This window comes from Salvelinus alpinus, chromosome 22 (genome assembly GCF_045679555.1).
Source record: "Salvelinus alpinus chromosome 22, SLU_Salpinus.1, whole genome shotgun sequence".
NCBI lineage: Eukaryota > Metazoa > Chordata > Actinopteri > Salmoniformes > Salmonidae > Salvelinus > Salvelinus alpinus.
The window spans coordinates 18,442,451-18,468,806 of record NC_092107.1 but is presented as its reverse complement, the minus strand read 5'-3'; the positions used below and the strand labels follow the sequence as shown (position 1 = coordinate 18,468,806).

Sequence of the window (26,356 nt, the reverse complement as noted above, 5' to 3'; positions counted from 1 at the left end):
CCGTCAAAGAGGTGGGCATGGGCCCCGTCAAAGAGGTGGGCATGGGCCCTGTCAAAGAGGTGGGCATGGGCCCTGTCAAAGATGTGGACATCAGAGAGAGGGAGGCAGACGGCAGGGAACTGTTGTGTCTAATGAAGTCTGGGCCGTTGTTGTTGACCATGTGGTAAACAACGGCCTTACCGTGGCAGAGGCTGCCAGATACATTCACCCCAATCTGAAAAGATCAACTGTCAATTCGATCACAAGAACATTTCGCCAAGAAAACCAGCAAGTCTGCAGGATATGCACTATACTTTTTGTTTGTTGGTATTTTATTAGGATCCCCGTTAGCTGTTGCAAAAGCAGCAGCTACTCCTCCTGGGGTCCACACAAAACATGAAACATAATACAGAATGACATAATACAGAACATCAACAGACAAGAAAAAGCTCAAGGACAGAACTATATAAAAACAAATTAAAGGCACTCGTAGCCTAAATATCAATACTTTACTATTACAATTACAGTAAATGACATTCTAACACATGTAAATTCACAAAACATGTTACAGTATTCTTACAGTATGATCTATTTACAGTATACTCTGTTTTACCCTCAGAATTGACAGAAGACCACATGGTGGTGGCCGTGCGCTGACCGACCAGCAGTAGTGGGCAGTGGTTGAAACGGTGAAAGCCAGGAATGACATACGGCTGTCGGAAATGACCCTGGCCCATTGAGGAGAACGTTGACACCAACAATTACCCGCCTTTTGAAGAGGCACCAGGTATCTATAAAACACATTTTTCTGGTGCCTTTTGAGAGAAACAACGACCGGGGTGGAACAACTGGGGGCCGAGTATGTTCAGGTACAGCACTATATAGTGTATTACTGTTACTATTTGATGCACGTGCTATGCTACTTGACAATATCATATTGGAACTGTACTATAAAAATAACTAACCAAAATATATTTTTAGAGAGTGATGGTGCTTGATGCTGGTTCAACCTGGCCAAAACTCAGCACTGTGGGGAGAAACTCATCGGCCAACAGGTGACCCTCCAAGTGCCGGGACAACGTGGGGGGATGTGTGCACTTATCTCTTAAAATGTGGTAGAACGTAGGCCTTTACTTGGATCCTACAACACCGCACAATAAAATTCAGTAGACCTGTCAATGTGAAGTGGTCAACGATGTCATTGTGTTGGACAATGTTAGGTTCCACCATGCTGAGGTGGTGCCGGCCAATCCATAATTTGTGACTCTATATTTACCTCCAGGAACACAATTACGTTTATTTTGCTGCGTAGTATATATACCCGCGAATTCATATGAACATTGTTGGGGATCAAAGTCCATATATTAGAAAGTTGATAAATGTCGCCCGAAAGGTGGAATTGAACCACTCTGCCGCTAAGCAGCTACAGGTTTGAAGCCTGCACCCCGGACCACCGAGGCTCATCCGGGATTTGGTAAGACAATTCGCAGTGCCTATATATACCTGATGGTGTACATAAGTGTTTCAGTGTCGGTGACAAAATGTTGCGGTTAAAGCAACCGTATTATTTAGTATAAGGAATGTACGTTTTCCTACAATGAAAATCGCATGCATTTTAGTGACTGTATAATGAAAGAAACACAGAAGTTAAACGAAGTATGTTGTTAAGGGAGGGCTTTTCGAAATAATGCAAAATAGCTACGATTTCATTGGCTGGTTGATAACAAAAGGGGTGGAGTTTTTATAACGGAGTAAATGGAATGTTATCAAATACATGGAAACCATGTGTTTGATTTATTTGATACCATTCCCCTGATTCAGCAGGATAGACAGCAAGGGAGAGGAAGAAATCAAAGAGCTTGTGGACAAGGGGTCCGTCAGAGAGGTGGGCATAGGCCCCGTCAAAGAGGTCAAAGAGGTGGGCATGGGCCCCGTCAAAGAGGTGGGCATGGGCCCTGTCAAAGAGGTGGGCATGGGCCCTGTCAAAGATGTGGACATCAGAGAGAGGGAGGCAGACGGCAGGGAACTGTTGTGTCTAATGAAGTCTGGGCCGTTGTTGTTGACCATGTGGTAAACAACGGCCTTACCGTGGCAGAGGCTGCCAGATACATTCACCCCAATCTGAAAAGATCAACTGTCAATTCGATCACAAGAACATTTCGCCAAGAAAACCAGCAAGTCTGCAGGATATGCACTATACTTTTTGTTTGTTGGTATTTTATTAGGATCCCCGTTAGCTGTTGCAAAAGCAGCAGCTACTCCTCCTGGGGTCCACACAAAACATGAAACATAATACAGAATGACATAATACAGAACATCAACAGACAAGAAAAAGCTCAAGGACAGAACTATATAAAAACAAATTAAAGGCACTCGTAGCCTAAATATCAATACTTTACTATTACAATTACAGTAAATGACATTCTAACACATGTAAATTCACAAAACATGTTACAGTATTCTTACAGTATGATCTATTTACAGTATACTCTGTTTTACCCTCAGAATTGACAGAAGACCACATGGTGGTGGCCGTGCGCTGACCGACCAGCAGTAGTGGGCAGTGGTTGAAACGGTGAAAGCCAGGAATGACATACGGCTGTCGGAAATGACCCTGGCCCATTGAGGAGAACGTTGACACCAACAATTACCCGCCTTTTGAAGAGGCACCAGGTATCTATAAAACACATTTTTCTGGTGCCTTTTGAGAGAAACAACGACCGGGGTGGAACAACTGGGGGCCGAGTATGTTCAGGTACAGCACTATATAGTGTATTACTGTTACTATTTGATGCACGTGCTATGCTACTTGACAATATCATATTGGAACTGTACTATAAAAATAACTAACCAAAATATATTTTTAGAGAGTGATGGTGCTTGATGCTGGTTCAACCTGGCCAAAACTCAGCACTGTGGGGAGAAACTCATCGGCCAACAGGTGACCCTCCAAGTGCCGGGACAACGTGGGGGGATGTGTGCACTTATCTCTTAAAATGTGGTAGAACGTAGGCCTTTACTTGGATCCTACAACACCGCACAATAAAATTCAGTAGACCTGTCAATGTGAAGTGGTCAACGATGTCATTGTGTTGGACAATGTTAGGTTCCACCATGCTGAGGTGGTGCCGGCCAATCCATAATTTGTGACTCTATATTTACCTCCAGGAACACAATTACGTTTATTTTGCTGCGTAGTATATATACCCGCGAATTCATATGAACATTGTTGGGGATCAAAGTCCATATATTAGAAAGTTGATAAATGTCGCCCGAAAGGTGGAATTGAACCACTCTGCCGCTAAGCAGCTACAGGTTTGAAGCCTGCACCCCGGACCACCGAGGCCCATCCGGGATTTGGTAAGACAATTCGCAGTGCCTATATATACCTGATGGTGTACATAAGTGTTTCAGTGTCGGTGACAAAATGTTGCGGTTAAAGCAACCGTATTATTTAGTATAAGGAATGTACGTTTTCCTACAATGAAAATCGCATGCATTTTAGTGACTGTATAATGAAAGAAACACAGAAGTTAAACGAAGTATGTTGTTAAGGGAGGGCTTTTCGAAATAATGCAAAATAGCTACGATTTCATTGGCTGGTTGATAACAAAAGGGGTGGAGTTTTTATAACGGAGTAAATGGAATGTTATCAAATACATGGAAACCATGTGTTTGATTTATTTGATACCATTCCCCTGATTCAGCAGGATAGACAGCAAGGGAGAGGAAGAAATCAAAGAGCTTGTGGACAAGGGGTCCGTCAGAGAGGTGGGCATAGGCCCCGTCAAAGAGGTCAAAGAGGTGGGCATGGGCCCCGTCAAAGAGGTGGGCATGGGCCCTGTCAAAGAGGTGGGCATGGGCCCTGTCAAAGATGTGGACATCAGAGAGAGGGAGGCAGACGGCAGGGAACTGTTGTGTCTAATGAAGTCTGGGCCGTTGTTGTTGACCATGTGGTAAACAACGGCCTTACCGTGGCAGAGGCTGCCAGATACATTCACCCCAATCTGAAAAGATCAACTGTCAATTCGATCACAAGAACATTTCGCCAAGAAAACCAGCAAGTCTGCAGGATATGCACTATACTTTTTGTTTGTTGGTATTTTATTAGGATCCCCGTTAGCTGTTGCAAAAGCAGCAGCTACTCCTCCTGGGGTCCACACAAAACATGAAACATAATACAGAATGACATAATACAGAACATCAACAGACAAGAAAAAGCTCAAGGACAGAACTATATAAAAACAAATTAAAGGCACTCGTAGCCTAAATATCAATACTTTACTATTACAATTACAGTAAATGACATTCTAACACATGTAAATTCACAAAACATGTTACAGTATTCTTACAGTATGATCTATTTACAGTATACTCTGTTTTACCCTCAGAATTGACAGAAGACCACATGGTGGTGGCCGTGCGCTGACCGACCAGCAGTAGTGGGCAGTGGTTGAAACGGTGAAAGCCAGGAATGACATACGGCTGTCGGAAATGACCCTGGCCCATTGAGGAGAACGTTGACACCAACAATTACCCGCCTTTTGAAGAGGCACCAGGTATCTATAAAACACATTTTTCTGGTGCCTTTTGAGAGAAACAACGACCGGGGTGGAACAACTGGGGGCCGAGTATGTTCAGGTACAGCACTATATAGTGTATTACTGTTACTATTTGATGCACGTGCTATGCTACTTGACAATATCATATTGGAACTGTACTATAAAAATAACTAACCAAAATATATTTTTAGAGAGTGATGGTGCTTGATGCTGGTTCAACCTGGCCAAAACTCAGCACTGTGGGGAGAAACTCATCGGCCAACAGGTGACCCTCCAAGTGCCGGGACAACGTGGGGGGATGTGTGCACTTATCTCTTAAAATGTGGTAGAACGTAGGCCTTTACTTGGATCCTACAACACCGCACAATAAAATTCAGTAGACCTGTCAATGTGAAGTGGTCAACGATGTCATTGTGTTGGACAATGTTAGGTTCCACCATGCTGAGGTGGTGCCGGCCAATCCATAATTTGTGACTCTATATTTACCTCCAGGAACACAATTACGTTTATTTTGCTGCGTAGTATATATACCCGCGAATTCATATGAACATTGTTGGGGATCAAAGTCCATATATTAGAAAGTTGATAAATGTCGCCCGAAAGGTGGAATTGAACCACTCTGCCGCTAAGCAGCTACAGGTTTGAAGCCTGCACCCCGGACCACCGAGGCTCATCCGGGCATTTGGTAAGACAATTCGCAGTGCCTATATATACCTGATGGTGTACATAAGTGTTTCAGTGTCGGTGACAAAATGTTGCGGTTAAAGCAACCGTATTATTTAGTATAAGGAATGTACGTTTTCCTACAATGAAAATCGCATGCATTTTAGTGACTGTATAATGAAAGAAACACAGAAGTTAAACGAAGTATGTTGTTAAGGGAGGGCTTTTCGAAATAATGCAAAATAGCTACGATTTCATTGGCTGGTTGATAACAAAAGGGGTGGAGTTTTTATAACGGAGTAAATGGAATGTTATCAAATACATGGAAACCATGTGTTTGATTTATTTGATACCATTCCCCTGATTCAGCAGGATAGACAGCAAGGGAGAGGAAGAAATCAAAGAGCTTGTGGACAAGGGGTCCGTCAGAGAGGTGGGCATAGGCCCCGTCAAAGAGGTCAAAGAGGTGGGCATGGGCCCCGTCAAAGAGGTGGGCATGGGCCCTGTCAAAGAGGTGGGCATGGGCCCTGTCAAAGATGTGGACATCAGAGAGAGGGAGGCAGACGGCAGGGAACTGTTGTGTCTAATGAAGTCTGGGCCGTTGTTGTTGACCATGTGGTAAACAACGGCCTTACCGTGGCAGAGGCTGCCAGATACATTCACCCCAATCTGAAAAGATCAACTGTCAATTCGATCACAAGAACATTTCGCCAAGAAAACCAGCAAGTCTGCAGGATATGCACTATACTTTTTGTTTGTTGGTATTTTATTAGGATCCCCGTTAGCTGTTGCAAAAGCAGCAGCTACTCCTCCTGGGGTCCACACAAAACATGAAACATAATACAGAATGACATAATACAGAACATCAACAGACAAGAAAAAGCTCAAGGACAGAACTATATAAAAACAAATTAAAGGCACTCGTAGCCTAAATATCAATACTTTACTATTACAATTACAGTAAATGACATTCTAACACATGTAAATTCACAAAACATGTTACAGTATTCTTACAGTATGATCTATTTACAGTATACTCTGTTTTACCCTCAGAATTGACAGAAGACCACATGGTGGTGGCCGTGCGCTGACCGACCAGCAGTAGTGGGCAGTGGTTGAAACGGTGAAAGCCAGGAATGACATACGGCTGTCGGAAATGACCCTGGCCCATTGAGGAGAACGTTGACACCAACAATTACCCGCCTTTTGAAGAGGCACCAGGTATCTATAAAACACATTTTTCTGGTGCCTTTTGAGAGAAACAACGACCGGGGTGGAACAACTGGGGGCCGAGTATGTTCAGGTACAGCACTATATAGTGTATTACTGTTACTATTTGATGCACGTGCTATGCTACTTGACAATATCATATTGGAACTGTACTATAAAAATAACTAACCAAAATATATTTTTAGAGAGTGATGGTGCTTGATGCTGGTTCAACCTGGCCAAAACTCAGCACTGTGGGGAGAAACTCATCGGCCAACAGGTGACCCTCCAAGTGCCGGGACAACGTGGGGGGATGTGTGCACTTATCTCTTAAAATGTGGTAGAACGTAGGCCTTTACTTGGATCCTACAACACCGCACAATAAAATTCAGTAGACCTGTCAATGTGAAGTGGTCAACGATGTCATTGTGTTGGACAATGTTAGGTTCCACCATGCTGAGGTGGTGCCGGCCAATCCATAATTTGTGACTCTATATTTACCTCCAGGAACACAATTACGTTTATTTTGCTGCGTAGTATATATACCCGCGAATTCATATGAACATTGTTGGGGATCAAAGTCCATATATTAGAAAGTTGATAAATGTCGCCCGAAAGGTGGAATTGAACCACTCTGCCGCTAAGCAGCTACAGGTTTGAAGCCTGCACCCCGGACCACCGAGGCTCATCCGGGATTTGGTAAGACAATTCGCAGTGCCTATATATACCTGATGGTGTACATAAGTGTTTCAGTGTCGGTGACAAAATGTTGCGGTTAAAGCAACCGTATTATTTAGTATAAGGAATGTACGTTTTCCTACAATGAAAATCGCATGCATTTTAGTGACTGTATAATGAAAGAAACACAGAAGTTAAACGAAGTATGTTGTTAAGGGAGGGCTTTTCGAAATAATGCAAAATAGCTACGATTTCATTGGCTGGTTGATAACAAAAGGGGTGGAGTTTTTATAACGGAGTAAATGGAATGTTATCAAATACATGGAAACCATGTGTTTGATTTATTTGATACCATTCCCCTGATTCAGCAGGATAGACAGCAAGGGAGAGGAAGAAATCAAAGAGCTTGTGGACAAGGGGTCCGTCAGAGAGGTGGGCATAGGCCCCGTCAAAGAGGTCAAAGAGGTGGGCATGGGCCCCGTCAAAGAGGTGGGCATGGGCCCTGTCAAAGAGGTGGGCATGGGCCCTGTCAAAGATGTGGACATCAGAGAGAGGGAGGCAGACGGCAGGGAACTGTTGTGTCTAATGAAGTCTGGGCCGTTGTTGTTGACCATGTGGTAAACAACGGCCTTACCGTGGCAGAGGCTGCCAGATACATTCACCCCAATCTGAAAAGATCAACTGTCAATTCGATCACAAGAACATTTCACCAAGAAAACCAGCAAGTCTGCAGGATATGCACTATACTTTTTGTTTGTTGGTATTTTATTAGGATCCCCGTTAGCTGTTGCAAAAGCAGCAGCTACTCCTCCTGGGGTCCACACAAAACATGAAACATAATACAGAATGACATAATACAGAACATCAACAGACAAGAAAAAGCTCAAGGACAGAACTATATAAAAACAAATTAAAGGCACTCGTAGCCTAAATATCAATACTTTACTATTACAATTACAGTAAATGACATTCTAACACATGTAAATTCACAAAACATGTTACAGTATTCTTACAGTATGATCTATTTACAGTATACTCTGTTTTACCCTCAGAATTGACAGAAGACCACATGGTGGTGGCCGTGCGCTGACCGACCAGCAGTAGTGGGCAGTGGTTGAAACGGTGAAAGCCAGGAATGACATACGGCTGTCGGAAATGACCCTGGCCCATTGAGGAGAACGTTGACACCAACAATTACCCGCCTTTTGAAGAGGCACCAGGTATCTATAAAACACATTTTTCTGGTGCCTTTTGAGAGAAACAACGACCGGGGTGGAACAACTGGGGGCCGAGTATGTTCAGGTACAGCACTATATAGTGTATTACTGTTACTATTTGATGCACGTGCTATGCTACTTGACAATATCATATTGGAACTGTACTATAAAAATAACTAACCAAAATATATTTTTAGAGAGTGATGGTGCTTGATGCTGGTTCAACCTGGCCAAAACTCAGCACTGTGGGGAGAAACTCATCGGCCAACAGGTGACCCTCCAAGTGCCGGGACAACGTGGGGGGATGTGTGCACTTATCTCTTAAAATGTGGTAGAACGTAGGCCTTTACTTGGATCCTACAACACCGCACAATAAAATTCAGTAGACCTGTCAATGTGAAGTGGTCAACGATGTCATTGTGTTGGACAATGTTAGGTTCCACCATGCTGAGGTGGTGCCGGCCAATCCATAATTTGTGACTCTATATTTACCTCCAGGAACACAATTACGTTTATTTTGCTGCGTAGTATATATACCCGCGAATTCATATGAACATTGTTGGGGATCAAAGTCCATATATTAGAAAGTTGATAAATGTCGCCCGAAAGGTGGAATTGAACCACTCTGCCGCTAAGCAGCTACAGGTTTGAAGCCTGCACCCCGGACCACCGAGGCTCATCCGGGCATTGGTAAGAGAGTTCGCAGTGCCTATATATACCTGATGGTGTACATACGTGTTTCAGTGTCGGTGACAAAATGTTGCGGTTAAAGCAACCGTATTATTTAGTATAAGGAATGTACGTTTTCCTACAATGAAAATCGCATGCATTTTAGTGACTGTATAATGAAAGAAACACAGAAGTTAAACGAAGTATGTTGTTAAGGGAGGGCTTTTCGAAATAATGCAAAATAGCTACGATTTCATTGGCTGGTTGATAACAAAAGGGGTGGAGTTTTTATAACGGAGTAAATGGAATGTTATCAAATACATGGAAACCATGTGTTTGATTTATTTGATACCATTCCCCTGATTCAGCAGGATAGACAGCAAGGGAGAGGAAGAAATCAAAGAGCTTGTGGACAAGGGGTCCGTCAGAGAGGTGGGCATAGGCCCCGTCAAAGAGGTCAAAGAGGTGGGCATGGGCCCCGTCAAAGAGGTGGGCATGGGCCCTGTCAAAGAGGTGGGCATGGGCCCTGTCAAAGATGTGGACATCAGAGAGAGGGAGGCAGACGGCAGGGAACTGTTGTGTCTAATGAAGTCTGGGCCGTTGTTGTTGACCATGTGGTAAACAACGGCCTTACCGTGGCAGAGGCTGCCAGATACATTCACCCCAATCTGAAAAGATCAACTGTCAATTCGATCACAAGAACATTTCGCCAAGAAAACCAGCAAGTCTGCAGGATATGCACTATACTTTTTGTTTGTTGGTATTTTATTAGGATCCCCGTTAGCTGTTGCAAAAGCAGCAGCTACTCCTCCTGGGGTCCACACAAAACATGAAACATAATACAGAATGACATAATACAGAACATCAACAGACAAGAAAAAGCTCAAGGACAGAACTATATAAAAACAAATTAAAGGCACTCGTAGCCTAAATATCAATACTTTACTATTACAATTACAGTAAATGACATTCTAACACATGTAAATTCACAAAACATGTTACAGTATTCTTACAGTATGATCTATTTACAGTATACTCTGTTTTACCCTCAGAATTGACAGAAGACCACATGGTGGTGGCCGTGCGCTGACCGACCAGCAGTAGTGGGCAGTGGTTGAAACGGTGAAAGCCAGGAATGACATACGGCTGTCGGAAATGACCCTGGCCCATTGAGGAGAACGTTGACACCAACAATTACCCGCCTTTTGAAGAGGCACCAGGTATCTATAAAACACATTTTTCTGGTGCCTTTTGAGAGAAACAACGACCGGGGTGGAACAACTGGGGGCCGAGTATGTTCAGGTACAGCACTATATAGTGTATTACTGTTACTATTTGATGCACGTGCTATGCTACTTGACAATATCATATTGGAACTGTACTATAAAAATAACTAACCAAAATATATTTTTAGAGAGTGATGGTGCTTGATGCTGGTTCAACCTGGCCAAAACTCAGCACTGTGGGGAGAAACTCATCGGCCAACAGGTGACCCTCCAAGTGCCGGGACAACGTGGGGGGATGTGTGCACTTATCTCTTAAAATGTGGTAGAACGTAGGCCTTTACTTGGATCCTACAACACCGCACAATAATATTCAGTAGACCTGTCAATGTGAAGTGGTCAACGATGTCATTGTGTTGGACAATGTTAGGTTCCACCATGCTGAGGTGGTGCCGGCCAATCCATAATTTGTGACTCTATATTTACCTCCAGGAACACAATTACGTTTATTTTGCTGCGTAGTATATATACCCGCGAATTCATATGAACATTGTTGGGGATCAAAGTCCATATATTAGAAAGTTGATAAATGTCACCCGAAAGGTGGAATTGAACCACTCTGCCGCTAAGCAGCTACAGGTTTGAAGCCTGCACCCCGGACCACCGAGGCTCATCCGGGCATTGGTAAGAGAGTTCGCAGTGCCTATATATACCTGATGGTGTACATACGTGTTTCAGTGTCGGTGACAAAATGTTGCGGTTAAAGCAACCGTATTATTTAGTATAAGGAATGTACGTTTTCCTACAATGAAAATCGCATGCATTTTAGTGACTGTATAATGAAAGAAACACAGAAGTTAAACGAAGTATGTTGTTAAGGGAGGGCTTTTCGAAATAATGCAAAATAGCTACGATTTCATTGGCTGGTTGATAACAAAAGGGGTGGAGTTTTTATAACGGAGTAAATGGAATGTTATCAAATACATGGAAACCATGTGTTTGATTTATTTGATACCATTCCCCTGATTCAGCAGGATAGACAGCAAGGGAGAGGAAGAAATCAAAGAGCTTGTGGACAAGGGGTCCGTCAGAGAGGTGGGCATAGGCCCCGTCAAAGAGGTCAAAGAGGTGGGCATGGGCCCCGTCAAAGAGGTGGGCATGGGCCCTGTCAAAGAGGTGGGCATGGGCCCTGTCAAAGATGTGGACATCAGAGAGAGGGAGGCAGACGGCAGGGAACTGTTGTGTCTAATGAAGTCTGGGCCGTTGTTGTTGACCATGTGGTAAACAACGGCCTTACCGTGGCAGAGGCTGCCAGATACATTCACCCCAATCTGAAAAGATCAACTGTCAATTCGATCACAAGAACATTTCGCCAAGAAAACCAGCAAGTCTGCAGGATATGCACTATACTTTTTGTTTGTTGGTATTTTATTAGGATCCCCGTTAGCTGTTGCAAAAGCAGCAGCTACTCCTCCTGGGGTCCACACAAAACATGAAACATAATACAGAATGACATAATACAGAACATCAACAGACAAGAAAAAGCTCAAGGACAGAACTATATAAAAACAAATTAAAGGCACTCGTAGCCTAAATATCAATACTTTACTATTACAATTACAGTAAATGACATTCTAACACATGTAAATTCACAAAACATGTTACAGTATTCTTACAGTATGATCTATTTACAGTATACTCTGTTTTACCCTCAGAATTGACAGAAGACCACATGGTGGTGGCCGTGCGCTGACCGACCAGCAGTAGTGGGCAGTGGTTGAAACGGTGAAAGCCAGGAATGACATACGGCTGTCGGAAATGACCCTGGCCCATTGAGGAGAACGTTGACACCAACAATTACCCGCCTTTTGAAGAGGCACCAGGTATCTATAAAACACATTTTTCTGGTGCCTTTTGAGAGAAACAACGACCGGGGTGGAACAACTGGGGGCCGAGTATGTTCAGGTACAGCACTATATAGTGTATTACTGTTACTATTTGATGCACGTGCTATGCTACTTGACAATATCATATTGGAACTGTACTATAAAAATAACTAACCAAAATATATTTTTAGAGAGTGATGGTGCTTGATGCTGGTTCAACCTGGCCAAAACTCAGCACTGTGGGGAGAAACTCATCGGCCAACAGGTGACCCTCCAAGTGCCGGGACAACGTGGGGGGATGTGTGCACTTATCTCTTAAAATGTGGTAGAACGTAGGCCTTTACTTGGATCCTACAACACCGCACAATAAAATTCAGTAGACCTGTCAATGTGAAGTGGTCAACGATGTCATTGTGTTGGACAATGTTAGGTTCCACCATGCTGAGGTGGTGCCGGCCAATCCATAATTTGTGACTCTATATTTACCTCCAGGAACACAATTACGTTTATTTTGCTGCGTAGTATATATACCCGCGAATTCATATGAACATTGTTGGGGATCAAAGTCCATATATTAGAAAGTTGATAAATGTCGCCCGAAAGGTGGAATTGAACCACTCTGCCGCTAAGCAGCTACAGGTTTGAAGCCTGCACCCCGGACCACCGAGGCTCATCCGGGCATTGGTAAGAGAGTTCGCAGTGCCTATATATACCTGATGGTGTACATAAGTGTTTCAGTGTCGGTGACAAAATGTTGCGGTTAAAGCAACCGTATTATTTAGTATAAGGAATGTACGTTTTCCTACAATGAAAATCGCATGCATTTTAGTGACTGTATAATGAAAGAAACACAGAAGTTAAACGAAGTATGTTGTTAAGGGAGGGCTTTTCGAAATAATGCAAAATAGCTACGATTTCATTGGCTGGTTGATAACAAAAGGGGTGGAGTTTTTATAACGGAGTAAATGGAATGTTATCAAATACATGGAAACCATGTGTTTGATTTATTTGATACCATTCCCCTGATTCAGCAGGATAGACAGCAAGGGAGAGGAAGAAATCAAAGAGCTTGTGGACAAGGGGTCCGTCAGAGAGGTGGGCATAGGCCCCGTCAAAGAGGTCAAAGAGGTGGGCATGGGCCCCGTCAAAGAGGTCAAAGAGGTGGGCATAGGCCCCAACAAAGAGGTCAAAGAGGTGGGCATGCGCCCCGTCAAAGAGGTCAAAGAGGTGGGCATGGGTCCCATCACAGAGGTCAAGGAGCTGGGCATGGGCCCCGTCAAAGAGGTCAAAGAGGTGGGCATGGGACCCGTCAAAGAGGTCATAGAGGTGGGCATGGGTCCCGTCAAAGAGGTGGGCATGGGCCCCGTCAAAGAGGTGGGCATGGGCCCTGTCAAAGAGGTGGGCATGGGCCCTGTCAAAGATGTGGACATCAGAGAGAGGGAGGCAGACGGCAGGGAACTGTTGTGTCTAATGAAGTCTGGGCCGTTGTTGTTGACCATGTGGTAAACAACGGCCTTACCGTGGCAGAGGCTGCCAGATACATTCACCCCAATCTGAAAAGATCAACTGTCAATTCGATCACAAGAACATTTCGCCAAGAAAACCAGCAAGTCTGCAGGATATGCACTATACTTTTTGTTTGTTGGTATTTTATTAGGATCCCCGTTAGCTGTTGCAAAAGCAGCAGCTACTCCTCCTGGGGTCCACACAAAACATGAAACATAATACAGAATGACATAATACAGAACATCAACAGACAAGAAAAAGCTCAAGGACAGAACTATATAAAAACAAATTAAAGGCACTCGTAGCCTAAATATCAATACTTTACTATTACAATTACAGTAAATGACATTCTAACACATGTAAATTCACAAAACATGTTACAGTATTCTTACAGTATGATCTATTTACAGTATACTCTGTTTTACCCTCAGAATTGACAGAAGACCACATGGTGGTGGCCGTGCGCTGACCGACCAGCAGTAGTGGGCAGTGGTTGAAACGGTGAAAGCCAGGAATGACATACGGCTGTCGGAAATGACCCTGGCCCATTGAGGAGAACGTTGACACCAACAATTACCCGCCTTTTGAAGAGGCACCAGGTATCTATAAAACACATTTTTCTGGTGCCTTTTGAGAGAAACAACGACCGGGGTGGAACAACTGGGGGCCGAGTATGTTCAGGTACAGCACTATATAGTGTATTACTGTTACTATTTGATGCACGTGCTATGCTACTTGACAATATCATATTGGAACTGTACTATAAAAATAACTAACCAAAATATATTTTTAGAGAGTGATGGTGCTTGATGCTGGTTCAACCTGGCCAAAACTCAGCACTGTGGGGAGAAACTCATCGGCCAACAGGTGACCCTCCAAGTGCCGGGACAACGTGGGGGGATGTGTGCACTTATCTCTTAAAATGTGGTAGAACGTAGGCCTTTACTTGGATCCTACAACACCGCACAATAAAATTCAGTAGACCTGTCAATGTGAAGTGGTCAACGATGTCATTGTGTTGGACAATGTTAGGTTCCACCATGCTGAGGTGGTGCCGGCCAATCCATAATTTGTGACTCTATATTTACCTCCAGGAACACAATTACGTTTATTTTGCTGCGTAGTATATATACCCGCGAATTCATATGAACATTGTTGGGGATCAAAGTCCATATATTAGAAAGTTGATAAATGTCGCCCGAAAGGTGGAATTGAACCACTCTGCCGCTAAGCAGCTACAGGTTTGAAGCCTGCACCCCGGACCACCGAGGCTCATCCGGGCATTGGTAAGAGAGTTCGCAGTGCCTATATATACCTGATGGTGTACATAAGTGTTTCAGTGTCGGTGACAAAATGTTGCGGTTAAAGCAACCGTATTATTTAGTATAAGGAATGTACGTTTTCCTACAATGAAAATCGCATGCATTTTAGTGACTGTATAATGAAAGAAACACAGAAGTTAAACGAAGTATGTTGTTAAGGGAGGGCTTTTCGAAATAATGCAAAATAGCTACGATTTCATTGGCTGGTTGATAACAAAAGGGGTGGAGTTTTTATAACGGAGTAAATGGAATGTTATCAAATACATGGAAACCATGTGTTTGATTTATTTGATACCATTCCCCTGATTCAGCAGGATAGACAGCAAGGGAGAGGAAGAAATCAAAGAGCTTGTGGACAAGGGGTCCGTCAGAGAGGTGGGCATAGGCCCCGTCAAAGAGGTCAAAGAGGTGGGCATGGGCCCCGTCAAAGAGGTCAAAGAGGTGGGCATAGGCCCCAACAAAGAGGTCAAAGAGGTGGGCATGCGCCCCGTCAAAGAGGTCAAAGAGGTGGGCATGGGTCCCATCACAGAGGTCAAGGAGCTGGGCATGGGCCCCGTCAAAGAGGTCAAAGAGGTGGGCATGGGACCCGTCAAAGAGGTCATAGAGGTGGGCATGGGTCCCGTCAAAGAGGTGGGCATGGGCCCCGTCAAAGAGGTGGGCATGGGCCCTGTCAAAGAGGTGGGCATGGGCCCTGTCAAAGATGTGGACATCAGAGAGAGGGAGGCAGACGGCAGGGAACTGTTGTGTCTAATGAAGTCTGGGCCGTTGTTGTTGACCATGTGGTAAACAACGGCCTTACCGTGGCAGAGGCTGCCAGATACATTCACCCCAATCTGAAAAGATCAACTGTCAATTCGATCACAAGAACATTTCGCCAAGAAAACCAGCAAGTCTGCAGGATATGCACTATACTTTTTGTTTGTTGGTATTTTATTAGGATCCCCGTTAGCTGTTGCAAAAGCAGCAGCTACTCCTCCTGGGGTCCACACAAAACATGAAACATAATACAGAATGACATAATACAGAACATCAACAGACAAGAAAAAGCTCAAGGACAGAACTATATAAAAACAAATTAAAGGCACTCGTAGCCTAAATATCAATACTTTACTATTACAATTACAGTAAATGACATTCTAACACATGTAAATTCACAAAACATGTTACAGTATTCTTACAGTATGATCTATTTACAGTATACTCTGTTTTACCCTCAGAATTGACAGAAGACCACATGGTGGTGGCCGTGCGCTGACCGACCAGCAGTAGTGGGCAGTGGTTGAAACGGTGAAAGCCAGGAATGACATACGGCTGTCGGAAATGACCCTGGCCCATTGAGGAGAACGTTGACACCAACAATTACCCGCCTTTTGAAGAGGCACCAGGTATCTATAAAACACATTTTTCTGGTGCCTTTTGAGAGAAACAACGACCGGGGTGGAACAACTGGGGGCCGAGTATGTTCAGGTACAGCACTATATAGTGTATTACTGTTACTATTTGATGCACGTGCTATGCTACTTGACAATATCATATTGGAACTGTACTATAAAAATAACTAACCAAAATATATTTTTAGAGAGTGATGGTGCTTGATGCTGGTTCAACCTGGCCAAAACTCAGCACTGTGGGGAGAAACTCATCGGCCAACAGGTGACCCTCCAAGTGCCGGGACAACGTGGGGGGATGTGTGCACTTATCTCTTAAAATGTGGTAGAACGTAGGCCTTTACTTGGATCCTACAACACCGCACAATAAAATTCAGTAGACCTGTCAATGTGAAGTGGTCAACGATGTCATTGTGTTGGACAATGTTAGGTTCCACCATGCTGAGGTGGTGCCGGCCAATCCATAATTTGTGACTCTATATTTACCTCCAGGAACACAATTACGTTTATTTTGCTGCGTAGTATATATACCCGCGAATTCATATGAACATTGTTGGGGATCAAAGTCCATATATTAGAAAGTTGATAAATGTCGCCCGAAAGGTGGAATTGAACCACTCTGCCGCTAAGCAGCTACAGGTTTGAAGCCTGCACCCCGGACCACCGAGGCTCATCCGGGCATTGGTAAGAGAGTTCGCAGTGCCTATATATACCTGATGGTGTACATAAGTGTTTCAGTGTCGGTGACAAAATGTTGCGGTTAAAGCAACCGTATTATTTAGTATAAGGAATGTACGTTTTCCTACAATGAAAATCGCATGCATTTTAGTGACTGTATAATGAAAGAAACACAGAAGTTAAACGAAGTATGTTGTTAAGGGAGGGCTTTTCGAAATAATGCAAAATAGCTACGATTTCATTGGCTGGTTGATAACAAAAGGGGTGGAGTTTTTATAACGGAGTAAATGGAATGTTATCAAATACATGGAAACCATGTGTTTGATTTATTTGATACCATTCCCCTGATTCAGCAGGATAGACAGCAAGGGAGAGGAAGAAATCAAAGAGCTTGTGGACAAGGGGTCCGTCAGAGAGGTGGGCATAGGCCCCGTCAAAGAGGTCAAAGAGGTGGGCATGGGCCCCGTCAAAGAGGTCAAAGAGGTGGGCATAGGCCCCAACAAAGAGGTCAAAGAGGTGGGCATGCGCCCCGTCAAAGAGGTCAAAGAGGTGGGCATGGGTCCCATCACAGAGGTCAAGGAGCTGGGCATGGGCCCCGTCAAAGAGGTCAAAGAGGTGGGCATGGGACCCGTCAAAGAGGTCATAGAGGTGGGCATGGGTCCCGTCAAAGAGGTGGGCATGGGCCCCGTCAAAGAGGTGGGCATGGGCCCTGTCAAAGAGGTGGGCATGGGCCCTGTCAAAGATGTGGACATCAGAGAGAGGGAGGCAGACGGCAGGGAACTGTTGTGTCTAATGAAGTCTGGGCCGTTGTTGTTGACCATGTGGTAAACAACGGCCTTACCGTGGCAGAGGCTGCCAGATACATTCACCCCAATCTGAAAAGATCAACTGTCAATTCGATCACAAGAACATTTCGCCAAGAAAACCAGCAAGTCTGCAGGATATGCACTATACTTTTTGTTTGTTGGTATTTTATTAGGATCCCCGTTAGCTGTTGCAAAAGCAGCAGCTACTCCTCCTGGGGTCCACACAAAACATGAAACATAATACAGAATGACATAATACAGAACATCAACAGACAAGAAAAAGCTCAAGGACAGAACTATATAAAAACAAATTAAAGGCACTCGTAGCCTAAATATCAATACTTTACTATTACAATTACAGTAAATGACATTCTAACACATGTAAATTCACAAAACATGTTACAGTATTCTTACAGTATGATCTATTTACAGTATACTCTGTTTTACCCTCAGAATTGACAGAAGACCACATGGTGGTGGCCGTGCGCTGACCGACCAGCAGTAGTGGGCAGTGGTTGAAACGGTGAAAGCCAGGAATGACATACGGCTGTCGGAAATGACCCTGGCCCATTGAGGAGAACGTTGACACCAACAATTACCCGCCTTTTGAAGAGGCACCAGGTATCTATAAAACACATTTTTCTGGTGCCTTTTGAGAGAAACAACGACCGGGGTGGAACAACTGGGGGCCGAGTATGTTCAGGTACAGCACTATATAGTGTATTACTGTTACTATTTGATGCACGTGCTATGCTACTTGACAATATCATATTGGAACTGTACTATAAAAATAACTAACCAAAATATATTTTTAGAGAGTGATGGTGCTTGATGCTGGTTCAACCTGGCCAAAACTCAGCACTGTGGGGAGAAACTCATCGGCCAACAGGTGACCCTCCAAGTGCCGGGACAACGTGGGGGGATGTGTGCACTTATCTCTTAAAATGTGGTAGAACGTAGGCCTTTACTTGGATCCTACAACACCGCACAATAAAATTCAGTAGACCTGTCAATGTGAAGTGGTCAACGATGTCATTGTGTTGGACAATGTTAGGTTCCACCATGCTGAGGTGGTGCCGGCCAATCCATAATTTGTGACTCTATATTTACCTCCAGGAACACAATTACGTTTATTTTGCTGCGTAGTATATATACCCGCGAATTCATATGAACATTGTTGGGGATCAAAGTCCATATATTAGAAAGTTGATAAATGTCGCCCGAAAGGTGGAATTGAACCACTCTGCCGCTAAGCAGCTACAGGTTTGAAGCCTGCACCCCGGACCACCGAGGCTCATCCGGGATTTGGTAAGACAATTCGCAGTGCCTATATATACCTGATGGTGTACATAAGTGTTTCAGTGTCGGTGACAAAATGTTGCGGTTAAAGCAACCGTATTATTTAGTATAAGGAATGTACGTTTTCCTACAATGAAAATCGCATGCATTTTAGTGACTGTATAATGAAAGAAACACAGAAGTTAAACGAAGTATGTTGTTAAGGGAGGGCTTTTCGAAATAATGCAAAATAGCTACGATTTCATTGGCTGGTTGATAACAAAAGGGGTGGAGTTTTTATAACGGAGTAAATGGAATGTTATCAAATACATGGAAACCATGTGTTTGATTTATTTGATACCATTCCCCTGATTCAGCAGGATAGACAGCAAGGGAGAGGAAGAAATCAAAGAGCTTGTGGACAAGGGGTCCGTCAGAGAGGTGGGCATAGGCCCGTCAAAGAGGTGGGCATGGGCCCTGTCAAAGAGGTGGGCATGGGCCCTGTCAAAGATGTGGACATCAGAGAGAGGGAGGCAGACGGCAGGGAACTGTTGTGTCTAATGAAGTCTGGGCCGTTGTTGTTGACCATGTGGTAAACAACGGCCTTACCGTGGCAGAGGCTGCCAGATACATTCACCCCAATCTGAAAAGATCAACTGTCAATTCGATCACAAGAACATTTCGCCAAGAAAACCAGCAAGTCTGCAGGATATGCACTATACTTTTTGTTTGTTGGTATTTTATTAGGATCCCCGTTAGCTGTTGCAAAAGCAGCAGCTACTCCTCCTGGGGTCCACACAAAACATGAAACATAATACAGAATGACATAATACAGAACATCAACAGACAAGAAAAAGCTCAAGGACAGAACTATATAAAAACAAATTAAAGGCACTCGTAGCCTAAATATCAATACTTTACTATTACAATTACAGTAAATGACATTCTAACACATGTAAATTCACAAAACATGTTACAGTATTCTTACAGTATGATCTATTTACAGTATACTCTGTTTTACCCTCAGAATTGACAGAAGACCACATGGTGGTGGCCGTGCGCTGACCGACCAGCAGTAGTGGGCAGTGGTTGAAACGGTGAAAGCCAGGAATGACATACGGCTGTCGGAAATGACCCTGGCCCATTGAGGAGAACGTTGACACCAACAATTACCCGCCTTTTGAAGAGGCACCAGGTATCTATAAAACACATTTTTCTGGTGCCTTTTGAGAGAAACAACGACCGGGGTGGAACAACTGGGGGCCGAGTATGTTCAGGTACAGCACTATATAGTGTATTACTGTTACTATTTGATGCACGTGCTATGCTACTTGACAATATCATATTGGAACTGTACTATAAAAATAACTAACCAAAATATATTTTTAGAGAGTGATGGTGCTTGATGCTGGTTCAACCTGGCCAAAACTCAGCACTGTGGGGAGAAACTCATCGGCCAACAGGTGACCCTCCAAGTGCCGGGACAACGTGGGGGGATGTGTGCACTTATCTCTTAAAATGTGGTAGAACGTAGGCCTTTACTTGGATCCTACAACACCGCACAATAAAATTCAGTAGACCTGTCAATGTGAAGTGGTCAACGATGTCATTGTGTTGGACAATGTTAGGTTCCACCATGCTGAGGTGGTGCCGGCCAATCCATAATTTGTGACTCTATATTTACCTCCAGGAACACAATTACGTTTATTTTGCTGCGTAGTATATATACCCGCGAATTCATATGAACATTGTTGGGGATCAAAGTCCATATATTAGAAAGTTGATAAATGTCGCCCGAAAGGTGGAATTGAACCACTCTGCCGCTAAGCAGCTACAGGTTTGAAGCCTGCACCCCGGACCACCGAGGCTCATCCGGGCATTGGTAAGAGAGTTCGCAGTGCCTATATATACCTGATGGTGTACATACGTGTTTCAGTGTCGGTGACAAAATGTTGCGGTTAAAGCAACCGTATTATTTAGTATAAGGAATGTACGTTTTCCTACAATGAAAATCGCATGCATTTTAGTGACTGTATAATGAAAGAAACACAGAAGTTAAACGAAGTATGTTGTTAAGGGAGGGCTTTTCGAAATAATGCAAAATAGCTACGATTTCATTGGCTGGTTGATAACAAAAGGGGTGGAGTTTTTATAACGGAGTAAATGGAATGTTATCAAATACATGGAAACCATGTGTTTGATTTATTTGATACCATTCCCCTGATTCAGCAGGATAGACAGCAAGGGAGAGGAAGAAATCAAAGAGCTTGTGGACAAGGGGTCCGTCAGAGAGGTGGGCATAGGCCCCGTCAAAGAGGTCAAAGAGGTGGGCATGGGCCCCGTCAAAGAGGTGGGCATGGGCCCTGTCAAAGAGGTGGGCATGGGCCCTGTCAAAGATGTGGACATCAGAGAGAGGGAGGCAGACGGCAGGGAACTGTTGTGTCTAATGAAGTCTGGGCCGTTGTTGTTGACCATGTGGTAAACAACGGCCTTACCGTGGCAGAGGCTGCCAGATACATTCACCCCAATCTGAAAAGATCAACTGTCAATTCGATCACAAGAACATTTCGCCAAGAAAACCAGCAAGTCTGCAGGATATGCACTATACTTTTTGTTTGTTGGTATTTTATTAGGATCCCCGTTAGCTGTTGCAAAAGCAGCAGCTACTCCTCCTGGGGTCCACACAAAACATGAAACATAATACAGAATGACATAATACAGAACATCAACAGACAAGAAAAAGCTCAAGGACAGAACTATATAAAAACAAATTAAAGGCACTCGTAGCCTAAATATCAATACTTTACTATTACAATTACAGTAAATGACATTCTAACACATGTAAATTCACAAAACATGTTACAGTATTCTTACAGTATGATCTATTTACAGTATACTCTGTTTTACCCTCAGAATTGACAGAAGACCACATGGTGGTGGCCGTGCGCTGACCGACCAGCAGTAGTGGGCAGTGGTTGAAACGGTGAAAGCCAGGAATGACATACGGCTGTCGGAAATGACCCTGGCCCATTGAGGAGAACGTTGACACCAACAATTACCCGCCTTTTGAAGAGGCACCAGGTATCTATAAAACACATTTTTCTGGTGCCTTTTGAGAGAAACAACGACCGGGGTGGAACAACTGGGGGCCGAGTATGTTCAGGTACAGCACTATATAGTGTATTACTGTTACTATTTGATGCACGTGCTATGCTACTTGACAATATCATATTGGAACTGTACTATAAAAATAACTAACCAAAATATATTTTTAGAGAGTGATGGTGCTTGATGCTGGTTCAACCTGGCCAAAACTCAGCACTGTGGGGAGAAACTCATCGGCCAACAGGTGACCCTCCAAGTGCCGGGACAACGTGGGGGGATGTGTGCACTTATCTCTTAAAATGTGGTAGAACGTAGGCCTTTACTTGGATCCTACAACACCGCACAATAAAATTCAGTAGACCTGTCAATGTGAAGTGGTCAACGATGTCATTGTGTTGGACAATGTTAGGTTCCACCATGCTGAGGTGGTGCCGGCCAATCCATAATTTGTGACTCTATATTTACCTCCAGGAACACAATTACGTTTATTTTGCTGCGTAGTATATATACCCGCGAATTCATATGAACATTGTTGGGGATCAAAGTCCATATATTAGAAAGTTGATAAATGTCGCCCGAAAGGTGGAATTGAACCACTCTGCCGCTAAGCAGCTACAGGTTTGAAGCCTGCACCCCGGACCACCGAGGCTCATCCGGGCATTGGTAAGAGAGTTCGCAGTGCCTATATATACCTGATGGTGTACATACGTGTTTCAGTGTCGGTGACAAAATGTTGCGGTTAAAGCAACCGTATTATTTAGTATAAGGAATGTACGTTTTCCTACAATGAAAATCGCATGCATTTTAGTGACTGTATAATGAAAGAAACACAGAAGTTAAACGAAGTATGTTGTTAAGGGAGGGCTTTTCGAAATAATGCAAAATAGCTACGATTTCATTGGCTGGTTGATAACAAAAGGGGTGGAGTTTTTATAACGGAGTAAATGGAATGTTATCAAATACATGGAAACCATGTGTTTGATTTATTTGATACCATTCCCCTGATTCAGCAGGATAGACAGCAAGGGAGAGGAAGAAATCAAAGAGCTTGTGGACAAGGGGTCCGTCAGAGAGGTGGGCATAGGCCCCGTCAAAGAGGTCAAAGAGGTGGGCATGGGCCCCGTCAAAGAGGTGGGCATGGGCCCTGTCAAAGAGGTGGGCATGGGCCCTGTCAAAGATGTGGACATCAGAGAGAGGGAGGCAGACGGCAGGGAACTGTTGTGTCTAATGAAGTCTGGGCCGTTGTTGTTGACCATGTGGTAAACAACGGCCTTACCGTGGCAGAGGCTGCCAGATACATTCACCCCAATCTGAAAAGATCAACTGTCAATTCGATCACAAGAACATTTCGCCAAGAAAACCAGCAAGTCTGCAGGATATGCACTATACTTTTTGTTTGTTGGTATTTTATTAGGATCCCCGTTAGCTGTTGCAAAAGCAGCAGCTACTCCTCCTGGGGTCCACACAAAACATGAAACATAATACAGAATGACATAATACAGAACATCAACAGACAAGAAAAAGCTCAAGGACAGAACTATATAAAAACAAGTTAAAGGCACTCGTAGCCTAAATATCAATACTTTACTATTACAATTACAGTAAATGACATTCTAACACATGTAAATTCACAAAACATGTTACAGTATTCTTACAGTATGATCTATTTACAGTATACTCTGTTTTACCCTCAGAATTGACAGAAGACCACATGGTGGTGGCCGTGCGCTGACCGACCAGCAGTAGTGGGCAGTGGTTGAAACGGTGAAAGCCAGGAATGACATACGGCTGTCGGAAATGACCCTGGCCCATTGAGGAGAACGTTGACACCAACAATTACCCGCCTTTTGAAGAGGCACCAGGTATCTATAAAACACATTTTTCTGGTGCCTTTTGAGAGAAACAACGACCGGGGTGGAACAACTGGGGGCCGAGTATGTTCAGGTACAGCACTATATAGTGTATTACTGTTACTATTTGATGCACGTGCTATGCTACTTGACAATATCATATTGGAACTGTACTATAAAAATAACTAACCAAAATATATTTTTAGAGAGTGATGGTGCTTGATGCTGGTTCAACCTGGCCAAAACTCAGCACTGTGGGGAGAAACTCATCGGCCAACAGGTGACCCTCCAAGTGCCGGGACAACGTGGGGGGATGTGTGCACTTATCTCTTAAAATGTGGTAGAACGTAGGCCTTTACTTGGATCCTACAACACCGCACAATAAAATTCAGTAGACCTGTCAATGTGAAGTGGTCAACGATGTCATTGTGTTGGACAATGTTAGGTTCCACCATGCTGAGGTGGTGCCGGCCAATCCATAATTTGTGACTCTATATTTACCTCCAGGAACACAATTACGTTTATTTTGCTGCGTAGTATATATACCCGCGAATTCATATGAACATTGTTGGGGATCAAAGTCCATATATTAGAAAGTTGATAAATGTCGCCCGAAAGGTGGAATTGAACCACTCTGCCGCTAAGCAGCTACAGGTTTGAAGCCTGCACCCCGGACCACCGAGGCTCATCCGGGCATTGGTAAGAGAGTTCGCAGTGCCTATATATACCTGATGGTGTACATACGTGTTTCAGTGTCGGTGACAAAATGTTGCGGTTAAAGCAACCGTATTATTTAGTATAAGGAATGTACGTTTTCCTACAATGAAAATCGCATGCATTTTAGTGACTGTATAATGAAAGAAACACAGAAGTTAAACGAAGTATGTTGTTAAGGGAGGGCTTTTCGAAATAATGCAAAATAGCTACGATTTCATTGGCTGGTTGATAACAAAAGGGGTGGAGTTTTTATAACGGAGTAAATGGAATGTTATCAAATACATGGAAACCATGTGTTTGATTTATTTGATACCATTCCCCTGATTCAGCAGGATAGACAGCAAGGGAGAGGAAGAAATCAAAGAGCTTGTGGACAAGGGGTCCGTCAGAGAGGTGGGCATAGGCCCCGTCAAAGAGGTCAAAGAGGTGGGCATGGGCCCCGTCAAAGAGGTGGGCATGGGCCCTGTCAAAGAGGTGGGCATGGGCCCTGTCAAAGATGTGGACATCAGAGAGAGGGAGGCAGACGGCAGGGAACTGTTGTGTCTAATGAAGTCTGGGCCGTTGTTGTTGACCATGTGGTAAACAACGGCCTTACCGTGGCAGAGGCTGCCAGATACATTCACCCCAATCTGAAAAGATCAACTGTCAATTCGATCACAAGAACATTTCGCCAAGAAAACCAGCAAGTCTGCAGGATATGCACTATACTTTTTGTTTGTTGGTATTTTATTAGGATCCCCGTTAGCTGTTGCAAAAGCAGCAGCTACTCCTCCTGGGGTCCACACAAAACATGAAACATAATACAGAATGACATAATACAGAACATCAACAGACAAGAAAAAGCTCAAGGACAGAACTATATAAAAACAAATTAAAGGCACTCGTAGCCTAAATATCAATACTTTACTATTACAATTACAGTAAATGACATTCTAACACATGTAAATTCACAAAACATGTTACAGTATTCTTACAGTATGATCTATTTACAGTATACTCTGTTTTACCCTCAGAATTGACAGAAGACCACATGGTGGTGGCCGTGCGCTGACCGACCAGCAGTAGTGGGCAGTGGTTGAAACGGTGAAAGCCAGGAATGACATACGGCTGTCGGAAATGACCCTGGCCCATTGAGGAGAACGTTGACACCAACAATTACCCGCCTTTTGAAGAGGCACCAGGTATCTATAAAACACATTTTTCTGGTGCCTTTTGAGAGAAACAACGACCGGGGTGGAACAACTGGGGGCCGAGTATGTTCAGGTACAGCACTATATAGTGTATTACTGTTACTATTTGATGCACGTGCTATGCTACTTGACAATATCATATTGGAACTGTACTATAAAAATAACTAACCAAAATATATTTTTAGAGAGTGATGGTGCTTGATGCTGGTTCAACCTGGCCAAAACTCAGCACTGTGGGGAGAAACTCATCGGCCAACAGGTGACCCTCCAAGTGCCGGGACAACGTGGGGGGATGTGTGCACTTATCTCTTAAAATGTGGTAGAACGTAGGCCTTTACTTGGATCCTACAACACCGCACAATAAAATTCAGTAGACCTGTCAATGTGAAGTGGTCAACGATGTCATTGTGTTGGACAATGTTAGGTTCCA

The 26,356-nt window shown here is 43.8% G+C and overlaps 13 non-coding genes across 13 annotated transcripts; all 13 read right to left on the bottom strand.

Moving 5' to 3' along the window:
- Positions 1-1,362: 1,362 nt before the first annotated feature.
- Positions 1,363-1,449, bottom strand: trnastop-uca (transfer RNA opal suppressor (anticodon UCA)). The gene has a single exon. It is a non-coding gene; the product is annotated as a tRNA-Sec (tRNA).
- Positions 1,450-3,248: 1,799 nt separating this feature from the next.
- Positions 3,249-3,335, bottom strand: trnastop-uca (transfer RNA opal suppressor (anticodon UCA)). Its single transcript has one exon. It is a non-coding gene; the product is annotated as a tRNA-Sec (tRNA).
- Positions 3,336-5,134: 1,799 nt separating this feature from the next.
- Positions 5,135-5,221, bottom strand: trnastop-uca (transfer RNA opal suppressor (anticodon UCA)). Its single transcript has one exon. It is a non-coding gene; the product is annotated as a tRNA-Sec (tRNA).
- A 1,800-nt stretch (positions 5,222-7,021) lies between these two features.
- On the bottom strand, positions 7,022-7,108 carry trnastop-uca (transfer RNA opal suppressor (anticodon UCA)). Its single transcript has one exon. It is a non-coding gene; the product is annotated as a tRNA-Sec (tRNA).
- A 1,799-nt stretch (positions 7,109-8,907) lies between these two features.
- trnastop-uca (transfer RNA opal suppressor (anticodon UCA)) lies at positions 8,908-8,994 on the bottom strand. The gene has a single exon. It is a non-coding gene; the product is annotated as a tRNA-Sec (tRNA).
- A 1,799-nt stretch (positions 8,995-10,793) lies between these two features.
- Positions 10,794-10,880, bottom strand: trnastop-uca (transfer RNA opal suppressor (anticodon UCA)). The gene has a single exon. It is a non-coding gene; the product is annotated as a tRNA-Sec (tRNA).
- Positions 10,881-12,679: 1,799 nt separating this feature from the next.
- On the bottom strand, positions 12,680-12,766 carry trnastop-uca (transfer RNA opal suppressor (anticodon UCA)). Its single transcript has one exon. It is a non-coding gene; the product is annotated as a tRNA-Sec (tRNA).
- A 2,021-nt stretch (positions 12,767-14,787) lies between these two features.
- trnastop-uca (transfer RNA opal suppressor (anticodon UCA)) lies at positions 14,788-14,874 on the bottom strand. Its single transcript has one exon. It is a non-coding gene; the product is annotated as a tRNA-Sec (tRNA).
- A 2,021-nt stretch (positions 14,875-16,895) lies between these two features.
- Positions 16,896-16,982, bottom strand: trnastop-uca (transfer RNA opal suppressor (anticodon UCA)). The gene has a single exon. It is a non-coding gene; the product is annotated as a tRNA-Sec (tRNA).
- Positions 16,983-19,003: 2,021 nt separating this feature from the next.
- Positions 19,004-19,090, bottom strand: trnastop-uca (transfer RNA opal suppressor (anticodon UCA)). Its single transcript has one exon. It is a non-coding gene; the product is annotated as a tRNA-Sec (tRNA).
- Positions 19,091-20,855: 1,765 nt separating this feature from the next.
- On the bottom strand, positions 20,856-20,942 carry trnastop-uca (transfer RNA opal suppressor (anticodon UCA)). The gene has a single exon. It is a non-coding gene; the product is annotated as a tRNA-Sec (tRNA).
- Positions 20,943-22,741: 1,799 nt separating this feature from the next.
- trnastop-uca (transfer RNA opal suppressor (anticodon UCA)) lies at positions 22,742-22,828 on the bottom strand. Its single transcript has one exon. It is a non-coding gene; the product is annotated as a tRNA-Sec (tRNA).
- Positions 22,829-24,627: 1,799 nt separating this feature from the next.
- On the bottom strand, positions 24,628-24,714 carry trnastop-uca (transfer RNA opal suppressor (anticodon UCA)). The gene has a single exon. It is a non-coding gene; the product is annotated as a tRNA-Sec (tRNA).
- Between the last annotated feature and the right edge of the window lie 1,642 nt (positions 24,715-26,356).